The 14,777-nt window shown below is 39.2% G+C and overlaps 1 long non-coding RNA gene and 1 gene segment (V, D, J or C); one reads left to right on the top strand and one right to left on the bottom strand.

Moving 5' to 3' along the window:
• The window catches only part of LOC148647025 (Ig kappa chain V-III region MOPC 63-like), a 482,291-nt gene that overhangs the window by 352,375 nt on the left and 115,139 nt on the right, over positions 1-14,777 (bottom strand).
• LOC148647036 (uncharacterized) lies at positions 9,836-11,071 on the top strand. The gene is made up of 2 exons (XR_015927584.1): positions 9,836-9,931; positions 10,264-11,071. It is a non-coding gene; the product is annotated as an uncharacterized LOC148647036 (long non-coding RNA).

Below are 14,777 nucleotides of genomic sequence, written 5' to 3' on the forward strand. Positions count from 1 at the left end.
CCACGAACGGGCCAAGGAGAGGTCTAGGAAGTTTTCCCTGAATCAGTAAAAGTGAGAAGGTTAAGTTTATTCGAGCTCCCCAGAGAGGGAAGCAGGAACAGACAAGGCATTAGCGGAGATAGCTAAACATTTACTGTGTCTCACCAGCAGACTGGGTTTAAACAGGTGGCGCCATGGAGGGTGGGAGGGACAGTCTGACCGGTAATGTCCCAGACTTCCACAGTAAAGTAACAACCCTCTCTCCGCTCTTCCGGAGTGTTCCTCTCCCACGAAACCTGTAAGCAAATCCAATTGCAAAGGAAATCACTTCCTCGAAGGACATTCTTTTAAGAGGCAAGAGAAACAGATTGTCTTTAATTTCTTCCAAGAGCCCATGCTTTAAAAGGGAGATCAAAGCCTCATCATTCCAGGATACCCCCCCCCCCCCACAATAACCTGGAATTCCAGCGCGTAATAAGCCACCGATCTCTTACGCTGCTTCAAAGCCGTCATCTGGAAGGTGCATCCTGAGATGTAGATGAGTGGTGAAATATTGCTCTCAAGGCCCCCTGAAAAGATTAAAATCTAAAATTTCAGGAGCTTGTCACTCTTAGAGTGCAGATGCCTATTCAAGAGCTCTTCCACAAAAAAGGGGGAGATAATAAAAGCTACCTTACCCAAGGAGAATGAAAATCCATCAGGATGGAGATGAAATACCAGGAAGCACTGAGCTAAACAAACCCTACTCTTGCCAGGATCTCAGTCAAACGTCTCTGGGGTAATAAACGGTGCTACTTGGGAAGTATGGAAAGCCATGGTGGGGCGGGAGCATCCTCCAGTAACATTAGTGGGGCTGCAGATGCTGTTGCCTCTGCTGGGGCTGGTGCTGCTGCTGCTGCTGCTGCTGGAGCTGCTGCTGGCTGCACTGACATACTAGCCAGGTGAGCAGTAATCTGCTGGATTGATACCTGCAGCTGAGTCAAAACGTGGGAGCGTTCTGAGAGAATGCCACAAATCTCTTCACCTTCCATTTTTCGTCCATTTTTGGCTCAGTATTCTGTTAGGATAAGTAATGTGAACCTTATGCAGTATCCTGAACAATATCCAGAGACGTTGTCGATTGAGCAAGCCAAGGTCCTTAAGCCATAGGTAGTTGAGCCAGGCAGAAGTACCAAAATAGAAGTGGAGCCATAAACCGTGAGGAAGCCGAGAGTTGAAACCAGAACAAACAGTAGAAAGCCAAAACTGAAACCAGGAGACGTAGTCGGGAGACAAACCAAGAAAGCCAATATCCAAATAGATAGTCACAGAGACTAAGAATGAGTAGCTCTAGCCAGGATAAACCCAATACTGAGCAAGTGTGTAATGTGGCCTTCAATAGACTGAGATTAATTGACTAATTAGGAACAGTACTGGTTTGTGAGGTGGAACGATGAGTCCTCCGGGGGAATGGCGTAACAATAAAGAACAAAAAACCCAAACTAGTCTGGTCAAGGAGAATGTTACATTGATATTATAAAATATACACATCAACAGTATCAACGTCCCACACAGTCCAGAGCACACAACTCACACACAGGTACAGCGCTACCCAGAGTCTGACGACATTAAACCAACAATCCGAACGGCGTGTGGAAATCCAGCCACAGGACATTAAAAGAAAAGGAAAGTTCCCACCAAGTCCAGAGTTGGTGATTGGTTGATCTCCAAATTCAGGAATTTCTTTAGTTTGTGGACGACAACGTCGCCTAGCGGTTAGAAAATGTGCTAGGAGCCTTCTTCCCTAGCTACAGGTTTTATTCATCTCCCAGAATTAACAGTGCATGCACAGACCAGCAACAGACACCAACAGACTTTTAATTATTTTAACCTGTATTACAGCAGCACAATGCACAATGCAACGTAAATCACTACCTTTGTCTTCTGCGTAATAATGTTCACCTCTCTGTCCAGCAAATTAACAATAGTAATAATAATGAACTTTATTGTACATAGCGCCTTTAAAGGTGGCTCCTCAAAGTGCTTTACAGAATAAAAAAAATAACAACTATACTATTAGGCTGGGCAAACGATTATTAATTATAAAAAAGAAATAAAAAATGAGATATAATGATGTGTTCCCGCTTAGACATTGCACGACTTTAAAACCTAATGTAATGAGAATTAATTGAATCACAGAGTGCTCATAAACTGATACCCTGGATTCTCTCCAGACACAGCTGTATGAGCTCCACCAGTCAGGACAAGAGGCTCTACTGTACACAGAGGGGGGGACAAGCCGATACCCTGGCTGATTACCTGGCCTGTGTCTCCAGACACAGCTGGATGAGCTCCACCAGTCAGGACAGGCAAATAAGATACACTCTACAGACATTCACAACAGCGACATATCATAAAAAATTTGCACATATTGTTAAATTATTACTTGTTTTTCAGGAAGTTAAAAAACACTTGAATTACTTATCCAGTCTCTCGAAATAAAATTATTTTTCAAGCAATGTAACTAACTTTGGCAATGTGTTTTTTTAATCTAACATTGACAGCCACATCTTAAATCTTGTCAGTCAGCTCTTTTTTCTCTATTTGAATTGTGGTGATTCAAATAACTTGGGACAACAAGTGGTCTCAAAGTCACCGAGCTCACAGAGTTCAACAACAGATGACAACTTCCTTAGTCCTTCCTTAGTCTTCCTAAAACTGTTAGACAGGATGGGGGGCACTCGGGAATGTGAGTTATGTGAGTTAGATTATGAATGAATAAAAACATTTTATTAAAAACACGTTTGCGTTTGCTATATTATGTATTTTTCAATACGCCAATGTAAATGTCGTATTTACAATTTACAACTATTCATTGTAATTAAAAATGACTTAAATTCGAACATGTTGTGATATTTAGAAATATAAAAAGTCAATTAATTGTCCATAACATTGCTATTTTATTTTTTTAAAGAAACGTTTGTTAAAAGAAAAGTCATGGTGCCGGCTGGATTTGAACACCCAGCCTGTGGTTTACAAGTCAGTTTAGCAGTCAGGCACATAGACCACAGCACCACCCACGAGGTCACGTGAGGAGTAGTGAAAGAGCCCTACACAAATAGTATCAACAGACATTGTACAGTGTGTACTATTGTGTTGCAGTTATATAAAATATAATTATGTCGTTATTAATTTCTTTAGATGTGCGATTACATATTATTAGGCTGGGTAAACGATTTTTAATTTTTTTAAAAAATAAATAAATAATGAGATATAATGATGTGTTCCTGCTTAACTTAGACATTGCACGACTTTAAAACATATAAAAACAGGTTTCGAGAGTTAAAAACCACTTTTTATGCGCGAAAAATTGGTGATTTTTCTTCCTCGTGATCAGCTCAGAATCTTTGTGTACGCTGTAAGGTTTTTACTTCTTAATTAAACGTTTAAAATACACGAATTCATTAAGGCAACACACATTTCGAAGAGAAAAAATCCCATTCTTTTCTCTTCCTGGTGTGTGAAACTGATCAGCAGGTCTTTTTTTCCCAATCAGAGGCTCTGAAAATAGCGTACCGCCCACTGCGCTCCGTCAGAGAGGGGCGCGGCACCGAGAGAGGGAGGAGGCGCGGAGCGCAGCAGTACGGAACGAACGTTCCACTGCCTTGAGCGCTTAAGGCAGCGATCGCGTCTGCATTTATAACTTAGTTTTTAAAATTAATCAAGCAATATGAACCATCTCTTTTTACTTTTAAGTCACTTAATTATCATTAAGCACAGCTTTCTCACCACTTAGACTACTTTTTGATACCATCCTTAGAAAAAGCAGAAACTTCTTGTTCTGTCTAATGACATTACAAGTGGAAAGATTACAGATTTTAATCGTCTTTAATTTTGTTACGTTATACATTTTAGAAACGTTTCATCCATACAAACGCCACAAAACTGTTCTCGATTGTATTTCTGAATGGTATCTTACACAAAGTTCACTGTTTTAAATACATCTAATTAAGAAAGTTAGGTGTTAGCATAAACTATTAGCAATCAATATTAAATTTAGCACTGTAATAATTTGTTGCACTTTCCCCCGCATCTTGTAAAAATATATTTTCATTGTTCACATATACATTAAATCTGACTATCATAAAATAAGTTAAATACAAAACTAAAGAAACAAAAGGGTTAAATATAATTCAAAATATTTTGCTAACAATGTTAACTGTTTATAAATAATAAATTGTATTAACTAAAGAGTAGGATGGCACAGTTGTTAGTATGCTTTTTGTTTTGTTTCTTTTTCATAAATACAACAGTAGTACCTGATGTCTCAGTGGCTTTCAAAATTAAATTTTGCATGCAAACCTGTGAACTAGAAAGATAACTAAGATATCCATCCATTTATAATGGTGGCAAAGTGGTTAGCATTGCTATCTTGGAGCACTGGGGTCCTAGGTTCAATTCCTGCCATCCTGTGTGTGTGGGGTTTGCATGTTCTCTCTGGGTTACATGGTTTTTCTCCATATGTGTGATATGACTCCCTCTCGCACTCCAAAACATACTGGTAAGTTAATTGGTTTATGGGAAAACTGGCCCTGGTGTGTGTGTTTGTGTCTGTCTGTCCTGTGATGGACTGGCGCTATGTCCAGGGTGTATTCTGCCTTGTGTCCGTTGCTTACTGGGATAGGCTCCAAATCCTCTGTACTGGATAAAGAGATTAGAAATGGATGGAAGTAAAGGCACTGTGTGGATTGAACTATACACAGTGTTAGAAACCCACTATGAAATGGCAGCATCTCACTGAGAATAAAATATTTTATAGTGCTGGCTTAAGGAAACAGCCTTTCCACCTCTCTTGCACATCAGTATCCATACCTAGTTATTTAAACAAATTGCCTCTAATTATAAACATCTTAATATGCTGGCTCTTTGGATCCGCACCAGCTATGTTTGCCCATTCCTTCAATTCATGTGCATCCAACACACAGTTCAATGCTAGCAACTACACAAAATCTAAAATACAATCCTCATTTCAGTATCTATGTAAACATACAGTCTGTTAACTTCATCATCTTCATCAAAAGTATGCCTAACCCCATTAGGAAGTGTTATTGTTATCAGTGTATTCCTCAGCTATCCCAAAATTATCTTCTTACCAACATCTCTAGTTTTTTATCCTGTAATAACTCAGCCAACACTTAAATCTCGAAAAGCTGCTTGTGTTCATTTCTTTAAATCACAAATATCATGTGTAAATACTGTCCATGTAATACTCTGCATTGTGGAATAATAGTTTATTTTAAAGTGAACTAGAGAAACTAAGAACTAGAGAAATCAAGAAAGGCTTTTTTTTCTAGAATTAATAAATGCACATCCTGTTCACTGGGGAAATTAAATCATAACTGAGCAATATTCAATATGCTCAGAATATGTCAGCGAGAATCCTATCAGGGATGCATTACACCTGTTTTCAAGTCCTTGCATTGGTTACCTATCAGGTTTCGAGTCAACTTCAAAATCCTCATCCTCATTCAGTACCTACAGTATATGGCTTATTATCTGTCTACTCCCCACCTTTGTCCGTCTGACTCTGGTCTTCTAGCTGTCCTCAAGAACATTTACATTCTGTGGGTGACAGGGTCTTCTCTAGCTGCACCCCAGGGCTCTCAATTTGTATTCCCAGTGATATCAGTCACGTACCCTGAGTGCATTTAAATCTAACCTCAGAACCTTTCTTTTCAGAAGACTTAGTGTCTGTATCTGCTTCATTTTCTAATTTTGGTAGCACCTCTAACTGCTTGTCTTTCTTATATGTATTTACTTTGTAATCTGTGGTCCTTTTATCTGTTTTTATATCTACTGTATTGCTTTGAGATGCCACTTTTAAAGGTGATATATAAAATACAGTTTTTTATTATTGTTATAGAGAAACATGATCAGTTTTCCCTGGTCCAGATAAAAAGATCTAAAGCATACTAGTTTGTCACTCTTCTCATTCCCTTTGCTAAATAACTTTTCATACTAATCTGATCAATCTAACTGCCTGTTTTCTGTGCTTTCTCTATCCTGCTAGATTTGCAATTATTCTGAACATTTTCTTCTTGAAATAACTCATTTGTAAATACCTTTTTTCACTGTTAACATCTTGTAGCAACTCTGCGACAAAATATACACTTAGCACAGTTCATCCTGCTACCAACATTGAATAAAAAAATCTTAAGATTTCTATATTTATGTCTTTATTTAGTGGTTTCATTAGTGACAAAGGCTAAACTTTCTTGGAAAAATGTATTTTATGTGTTGCAGAAAAAACTGACTTGCTTTAACAAAGTATGTTTACAAATCCTTTCACCTGGCAATCTACCTGAATGCCCAACTATCTGAGAAGCCCTCCATGAAACCATGGTTGCTATTAATTCATTTAGGGCTTATTGACAGAATTGCTGTTTTTTATGCATGCTAATTTTCTGATTCCTCACTCTGTTTCATGTTTATAGATAAGACTTTATTGATTGTGAAGGGAAATTGATGTACATGATGAACATGTTTGCATGTTATTTTGTAACATACACCTTTTTGTGATTTTTTTTGTATATCTAAGCAAGTGTTCCTGCATCGCTCTTCTGCACTTTAGTCATGGCTTTTTTTCTGTTTGCTTATTTCAAAGCAACACCTGCTCCATTTCTTAAACTTTTTACTCATGTGCATTTTTGTATTTTTTACACCTCTAGCACTTTAACATCCTGAATTTTCATTTGCCTTACTTTGTAGAATGAACTTGAGTTTTAGCCTAAAGAAGTTTTCATTATCTTTTGTTTCTTGTCCTACAACTGTTATTATTGATCACCGAATTATTGTTCTTGACATGACTTCATTCAGCCTTTCCTGAACGTCTATGACAGGCAGAGAGAGTGTTGTTTCTGGTGCGATCTTTTGCAGCTGACATTTCACTGTTTTAAACGAACAAGAAATTAGATTGCTCATAGATCACTTATCCTATATAAACACAGCATAATTGCCCTCCAAAAATCCTCTTTTTCTTGTTCGTTTTAGAGACCTTGATCGAAACTGATTTTAGATGTCAGAAAAGGATTTCTTTTCTCTGTATTTCCTACATTGCTTTGTCGAGATTTTAACTTTATATCTAACTTTATATCTAGGCTCAGATTTCAACTATAAACCGTACAGTAATTAATAGCAGTAAATACTGATGTTTTGCGCCCTCTTACCACAAAAATATATATGTTTTGTAGCTGGGATGAACTTTATTTCGTACGCGTAGCTACTGCGATTCGGACACGGACGGTTAAACATGGCGGCAAATCAGACACCCAGAGGGGGGGGGGGGGGGCGTCTTCTCGCCTCCATCACTAAAATGCCAAATAGTAGTGGCTTAAGCGACATACACAGTCATGTAACTGACAGTTAGAGGTAGCCTATCGTGTAAATTTCGCTTTGTTGCTGATAGGTTAAGCTTTCGAAACTCTGCCCCAAAGTCATGTGACTGATTTTTCGCCCTGTTTCGTTGGTTAAACGCAATGATCACAAGCACCACCATGGTAACTGGGATGTGTAGTTTTTAATTCCGTTTGAATTATAACTGTATGTACTGTCTTCGTATTTGGCCAGGGCTTTAAAGAGAGGGCGCGCCAAAAATTTTCGGTGCCGTCGTCTCCGCTTTAAAGGTACCCCCATCGCAGAATTCGATCTCGGGACGTTTGCCCAGCGTAATATTATATTCCCTATTAATCAAATTCTAAAAGTATGCTTGTTGACTCCGGTATTGAGCGTACTCGCAGAAAAGCTTAAAACTCCCACTTTTTATACACGTTATTTCACATGTTAGTTAAAGACTTCGATGCTTAAAATGTTTAGGGAGAAATGGAATACTGGTGTGTATTATTTCTTTAAAGTACCGAGACCAACCATATACAGTTTACATACTGTAATGCTGTATGTTTATGTTCCAAAATTAATATAGTTTATGGTCTTCACACGGGTTATGCTCCTATTCTTTTTAAGAATTGACAAAGACGGTCAATAAAAAAAAGAATGTGGACCAGGGCAATACTTTGAGTTTACAGCTTGTCCAAGGTCATTTATTATAAATTCTATTAGTAATATCTTCGGTAAAGACTTTGATGGCAACAGCTCAAACATGAGAGGGTGAGCTTTATTAGCTCCACCTTGCAGAAATTCCGGATACTATTATTTTACCTGCGGTATCATGCGGTTCTATGCGAGAATATACAGTATTAATACCGTAACTTGCGGTATACCGCGTCAAGTGCACCGCAAAAAAATACAGTATCGCCTGCTTGTTTTAAATGGCTGCATCTGTATGCTCCAATACAAAGAAACTAACCTAACATTAAACCTAAACACAGAACCACAGCTGTCACAATAAAGTTAAATAACATCAGTGTGAGTCAGTGGTAGAGGTAGAATTTGATAGTCTGTCAGGCTGTGGGAAGAAGCTGTCTCTGAATCTGGAGGTACATGCCTTTCTACTCCTTCAGTATAACGCTTAGCAGAGGGCAGTGGAGAGAAAAATGAGAAACCAGGATGACTGTAATCCTTAGCAATACTCCCGGCCTTCCTGAGACACTGAGTTGTAAAAAGTCCTTAATAGAGGGGAGCTGTACTTCAATGATGGGCTGGGTTGACCTGAGCACCCCCTGTGTCCCAAGTCGGTCAGACAACGAGCTGCTGTCAAAACATACTGTAATAACAAATGTGGATACACTTTCAATAGTTCAACTATTGTCTGAGGAAGTAAAGGCACTGTTGTGCCTTCTTTTTAGCCCTAGTTACATGTTGGTACCAAGTTAAATCATTAGTAATGAAGATACCCAGGAACTGCTAACCATCTCTACAGCCACCCTCACAGTCTGCGGTATGCCTGTCAGGAAATCTAGAACCCTCCCGCAAAGAGAGGTGCTGAGACCCGATAATTAAGCTTGATGACTAGTCTGGATGGAGATATACTGTCAAAGATGGATCTGTAATCAATGAATATAATTCTAGCATGTGTCTTTATCATCCAAATGCTCCAAGGCAGTGTGAAGTGCCAAGGAAATAATAAATAAATTGCTTAAACCTATATAGCGCCTTTCTGGACACTCCACTCAAAGCGCTTTACAGGTAATGTGGACTCCCCTGCACCACCACAAGTGTACCACCTGGATGATAACTAAATGATAACTAAATAGCATTAATAACCTCAAACAAATGTTTCCAGTAGTTGCACATTGAGCACATCGAGTAGTCCTGTATATTGATTTAAAGATATTTTGGCCCCTTGTTCTTTACAGTGTTTCAAATAATTGGTACAGTATTTTGGGGATGTCTTGCATGAATGGCTTACCTCAGGTTATACCACAGCATTTCAGTTGGATCAGATATCTGACTTGGGCATTCCAAACTGCAACATTTCCTGTTTAAGACAGTATATGTAGATTTACTCCCGTGTTTAGGATCATCGTCCTGCTACGTGACCCAACTTCTATTAAGCTTCAAATCACAAATGGATAGCCTGACATTCTCCTGTAGAATTTGCTGATACAATTTGGAATTTATTATTTTTGTCACCTCCTTGAGATTGTATGGATGATTTTTGATGGACAACCCCTCCTAGGGAGAGTAGCAGTGCTACTGAATTTCTTCTATTTGTACACTATCCGCATGACTGTGAATTGATGGAGGCCAATGTCTTTAAAATGCTTCTGTAACCCTTTTCAGCCTTATGAGCATCAACAATTCTTCTTCTCTTCTTTCTGGTCCTCTGAAACCTCTTTTGATTTGGGCATGTTTCAGCTCGACATATCTTTGTTATGAAGAGAAGATTCTGTTGTTACCCAAACATTATGGAATTTTGTATAGGGCAGGAGACCTCAAACGCACACCTGAATGTCATCTCATTGATGGGAACTCCAGACTCCAATTATCCCCTTTAATGGAGATCATTATCCGAGAGGTTCGCATACTTTTTTTTAACATAGAAAATGTTTAAACAATGTGTTTAATATAGACAAGAAAAGGTATAATCGTTTGTGTGTTATTTATTTGATCAGATTGTGTTTATCTATTATTATGACTAAATGAAAATTAGCACACTTTACAATTAATGTAGGAATACCGATAGCTCCAAGGGGTTCACATACTTTTTCTCACAACTATGGGTTCCTGTTTCTTCTCCACAATGACTGTGCTATATATTGTTCTTCTGTACAAACATGAAGAAAGTTGACAATATAATTAAACTTGGGATTTTTTATTTATTTACTGATATCTGTCTCTATATTTCAGTACAGTTTTGGCAGAAAGACAATATGGGAGTTGGAGTATCTTCAATTTCATCTGCATCTTTAGTTAATGCTGGTGGAGATGTCATAATTAACCTAAGATCTGCAAGACCAAGCTCCAAACTCCATGTGGCAAATGCAACTGGGAAGCCAGTACGTATATTTTATGGAGTGGAGAAGAAGGAACTTGAAGAAATAGTGCTACACGACGGTGGAGAGTCCAACACCAAGAAAGTTTTTAAGTCTGATCTCAAGGACCAATACGCTCAACTCGACATCAACACAGTCTTACCGTTTCCTGAGAAAGGTGTCGACTATGCCTGTGTGTTCGTGGAAGATGAGCATGACAGAAATACTTGCCTGGAAACCGTTGTGCTCAACTACAGTGTAACTCCTGGAAAATCTTTCATTATAGCAGCCGACCACAGCATCAAGATCCACAAGTAAGGAGCAGGCCCCTGGGTGGATGAAGAAGGGCATGACCACTCTACAAAGTAGACTTACAGCAACACCTCGTTATTTTCAAAACCAAATAGATCAAAATGGAGAATCAATCTTTCAACAAATATAATTGATAGTATTCTTTGCTCAACTAGCATATTTGTCTGCAAACTTATATGTTCTTTGTAAACATTATATAGACATCCTCACTTAAACATTGAGTGTATGCTGCGGAATCTTCATTGTTATTTAGAGTTACTTTTAGTACTACTAGTAATACAATGTACAGTACACATCTTTTTCCTTCACATTTCCAAGTCTATGTTGCTTAAAGCTGTCAATTAATAAAAAACGTGAGATTTGAAATACAATTGCCCTGTGTTTCTATTGATACACATTATTAACATACAGTTTACACAGCCAGCCACAGTTTCCCCAGATGTATTCAACCCGATTGATGAAAGAATTTAAAAAAACAGTAGAAATGAAACAGGTTTGCAGATACAGTAGTTCAACATGTTTAAACAATTATAAAATGTTATACTGTAATCATAATAACGTTGCACAGAACAATGCAGTATTCGCTATGAATAGTTCATTGAATTCCTGAGTACACAAGAGTCACATTTTTTCATATGCCTGTAGTTAGTATATTTTTAGTCCTGCACTGGGTCCTCTTGTCCTGGGTGTTGAAGTTCTGGTTGTTCTGAGGATGAATTTTGACTCCCTTAATGAAGTATTGGTCTTTGGAACCTGTTGTGAACTGCTTTCCTGCAGCTCAGAATCATTCATTTGTAAATTATGTGTCTCTGAAAAATTATGTGGATCCCTATGCATTTCTAAACATTCTATTTAATTTACAAAGTGTGTTCCCAGTAAGCTTTTTTATGATTTCCTTGCCAATGCTCCTATACTTTGCCTTTTCGTTTCTAAAATCTGACTAGCTTGCTAACTATACCTAAAATGGTGTGTTTGACACAGCTGACTCAAATCAGAGGTGATGACCCTTAAATCTTTTTTTACTATATCCTGTTCTTTATTCAGTTTTTGACCCATGCTCCTACATTACTTTAGATAAACCTTTTAATAAATACCTTATTAAAGGGGTTATAGAAGCCTAATTGCATCACTCATTACTCTTTCACTCATGTTCTAACTGCTTTATCTTAAACAGGATCACAGGGGACCCGGAGCCTATCCCAGCAAGCAACAGAATCAAGGAAGAATACACCCTGGACAGGATGCCAGTCCGGCACTGGGCTCACACAGACATTCACAAACACGCACACAATCATACCGGTGCCAATTTTCCCAGAAATCAATTAACCTATCAGTGTGTTGTTGGTGGAATGCAGAGCAACCAGAGGAAACCCATGTGACTTCAGGGAAAATGCACAAGCTCCATGCAGACTGTATCCCAGATATCGAACCCTGGGCAGCAGTAGTTACAACACAGCATACTTACCACTGTACCTCCATACTGCCCATCACATATTATGCTTTAGTTTAATTGAGATGCCTTGCTTCTTTAAGTAAAAATTGTAAAATGTAGCTACCCAGGCAGACCTAAAACAGAATGTTTTAGAGCTGCCTTCAGAGAAACTAAAACCAACATAAAGAAAACTTCTGTACATGTGAGCACGGAACACTTAAACCCCTTGATGAACTCTTCAGGGTAATGAAAATCAATATGATCTCTGCAGCCAATATTTGGCAGTGACTATGTCTGCAGTGAAAAGGTGTACTTGGATCACTGGAGTGAGTTACACACACCACACACACCTTTATATCTCCTAGTAAAGCTACTGTAATGTTTTCACAAAGGCTTTCACACAGGACTTCACTTTTGGCACAATGTGATTTGGACATTGTTTGTAAGGAGAATGCATTGTTGTCCCAGATGTTCCAGCATTGCAGTAATCAATTCTAGAGAAGACAAGCCAGTTCCAAATATCACCCCCAAGCTTTCAAGTACAGTGCCAATTGATGGGAGGTGCCAAGAAGCATACCTTTTTGTCTTTTCAGTATAAGTGAAGGAAATATTGAGTTTTTATGTCAGAGATCCGAGAGTGCTGAGATAACCACTTCAGTGACAGGTTTACTATGAACACATATGTGTTACGGACAGGGTTTTTAGTTTGTGTCGGGTTTTGTAGTAGACCCTATGTGATGTAGTAGACCCTATGTAAGAGCTGGAGGAAAGAGGAGGCGTGGTATGGGAAAACACTCAGGGATTTAATGGTGCACAATAACAGTGACAGTACATGAGACAGTGAGCGGGGGAGACAAAGAGTGTCTTCCAAATCAGAGCAGGTCTGAAGGAGGGTCAGGACACAGTCCAAGAGTCAATTAACAATAGATCCATCCTAAGACATGACAAGGTTAAAATCCCCGGGAATGGGGAAGACATTCAACCAACATGGAGATCCTAGAATAACGGGGCGAGGTCCTCCAGGCTCAGAACACGGGAGGTGTCGGGGATGAGGCCTATGCCCTCAGGAGGGCTACGATACGCAGGGTGCTAGGCTGGCCTCACAACATCCGTACCATAATGTTGAGCCCCAAGGACTGGAGGCACTGGGCTTTAAATAGCAGTAGACATAACAGGCCACACCTAGGGAACATAAAAACAATCACGGAGCTAATGAGAGGAGTAGTGGAGCACCCTCTAGGGGAGGAATGTCAGCCATGACAATATGTGAGTATAATCGGCACAGAAATGATCACTGAGACCATGTGCTCTTAATAGCTAACTAAAAGTTAACATGTAAGTGTTGAATAGTTGTGGAGTCAGTAATGAGAACTGAAGAACACCATATTTATAAGAACCCAACTTCACACGGGTGTTTTGAAACACAATGAATAAGATCAATTTTTCAGGCTGCACTTTCAGGTGAAAAGACAAATTGTAGAGAGGAGGTTTCAGTAAACTTACTGTATAACTGTGGACAGAAGATCTGAACACCAGTAAAAGGAGCTGGAACAAGCGGTATAAGAATACAACATTCAAAAGAATAAATTGTAGGCCACCAAAATTCCCTAGAAATCATCTCAAGAGTGCATTTAATACCGGGGTGTCCTGCAAATCGGGAGTCATGGCTCCACTGAAGGACTGCAGACCTGACCGAGTTGACAGCATACAATCTGTCCGGGGGACACTGCGGAGGTACAGGGTGGTCTTCCTGGGTGCGTCTTATGTCTGTTCAATATCCCATCATACAGCAGCCAAAATCTTGCTGGGCAAGACGATGTGCTCCAGAGGCTGTTGCACATTAAAGTGTTTATGGAGGCGTGAGAGGGCGTTCACTTTGAGGTTCTTATTACTTGGGGTGTATGTAACTATGAAATTGAACCTAGATAAAATAAAGACCACCTGACTTCACTGGGACAAAGACATTTAGCTGACTGAAGGTAAAAAGGTTCTTGTGGTCAGTGAGAATGAAAAAAGAGTGCTGTGCCCCCTCCAACCAGTGTCTCCATTGATCAAGTACCAGTTTGATGGCCAGGAGTTTGCAATCATAGTTCATTTCAGCTGCGGTCGATTTCTTAGAAAAAAAAAGCACAAGGATGTAAGATGCCTTTGTCCGTGTGGTGCTGAGAGTGAATGGCACCAACACCGTGGCCCGAAGCGTCAACCTCCACAACAAAAGGAAGGGTGGGATCAGGGTATTTCAGAAGAGGAGCAGAGGTAAAAAGGCTTTTTAAGCATCGGAAAGCGTCATCAGTTTGAGGGCTTCCGGCTGAGAACTGTAATGGGAGCCACTACTGAACTAAAATTCCTAATGTATCTCCTATAAAAGTTAGCAAAACCCAGGAAACGTTGTAAAAGTTTTTTGGGGTAGGCCAATTCGTAATTGCAGAGATCTTAATTTGGTCCATCGTGACCCCTTGAGGTCACAAGATATAGCCTAGGAATAGGCTCTCAGTGACATCAAATATGCATTTTTCCTTCTTAACATAGAGTTTGTGATCAATCAGATGAGACAGGACCTCCATTACATGAGATATACGTTCCTGAAGGTTTGTAGGAAAAATTAAGATATCATCTAGATATACAAGGAGGCATTTCTCAATGAG

The sequence above is a fragment of the Lepisosteus platostomus genome, chromosome 16 (genome assembly GCF_059453375.1).
Source record: "Lepisosteus platostomus isolate fLepPlt1 chromosome 16, fLepPlt1.hap1, whole genome shotgun sequence".
NCBI classification, from domain to species: Eukaryota; Metazoa; Chordata; class Actinopteri; order Semionotiformes; family Lepisosteidae; genus Lepisosteus; species Lepisosteus platostomus.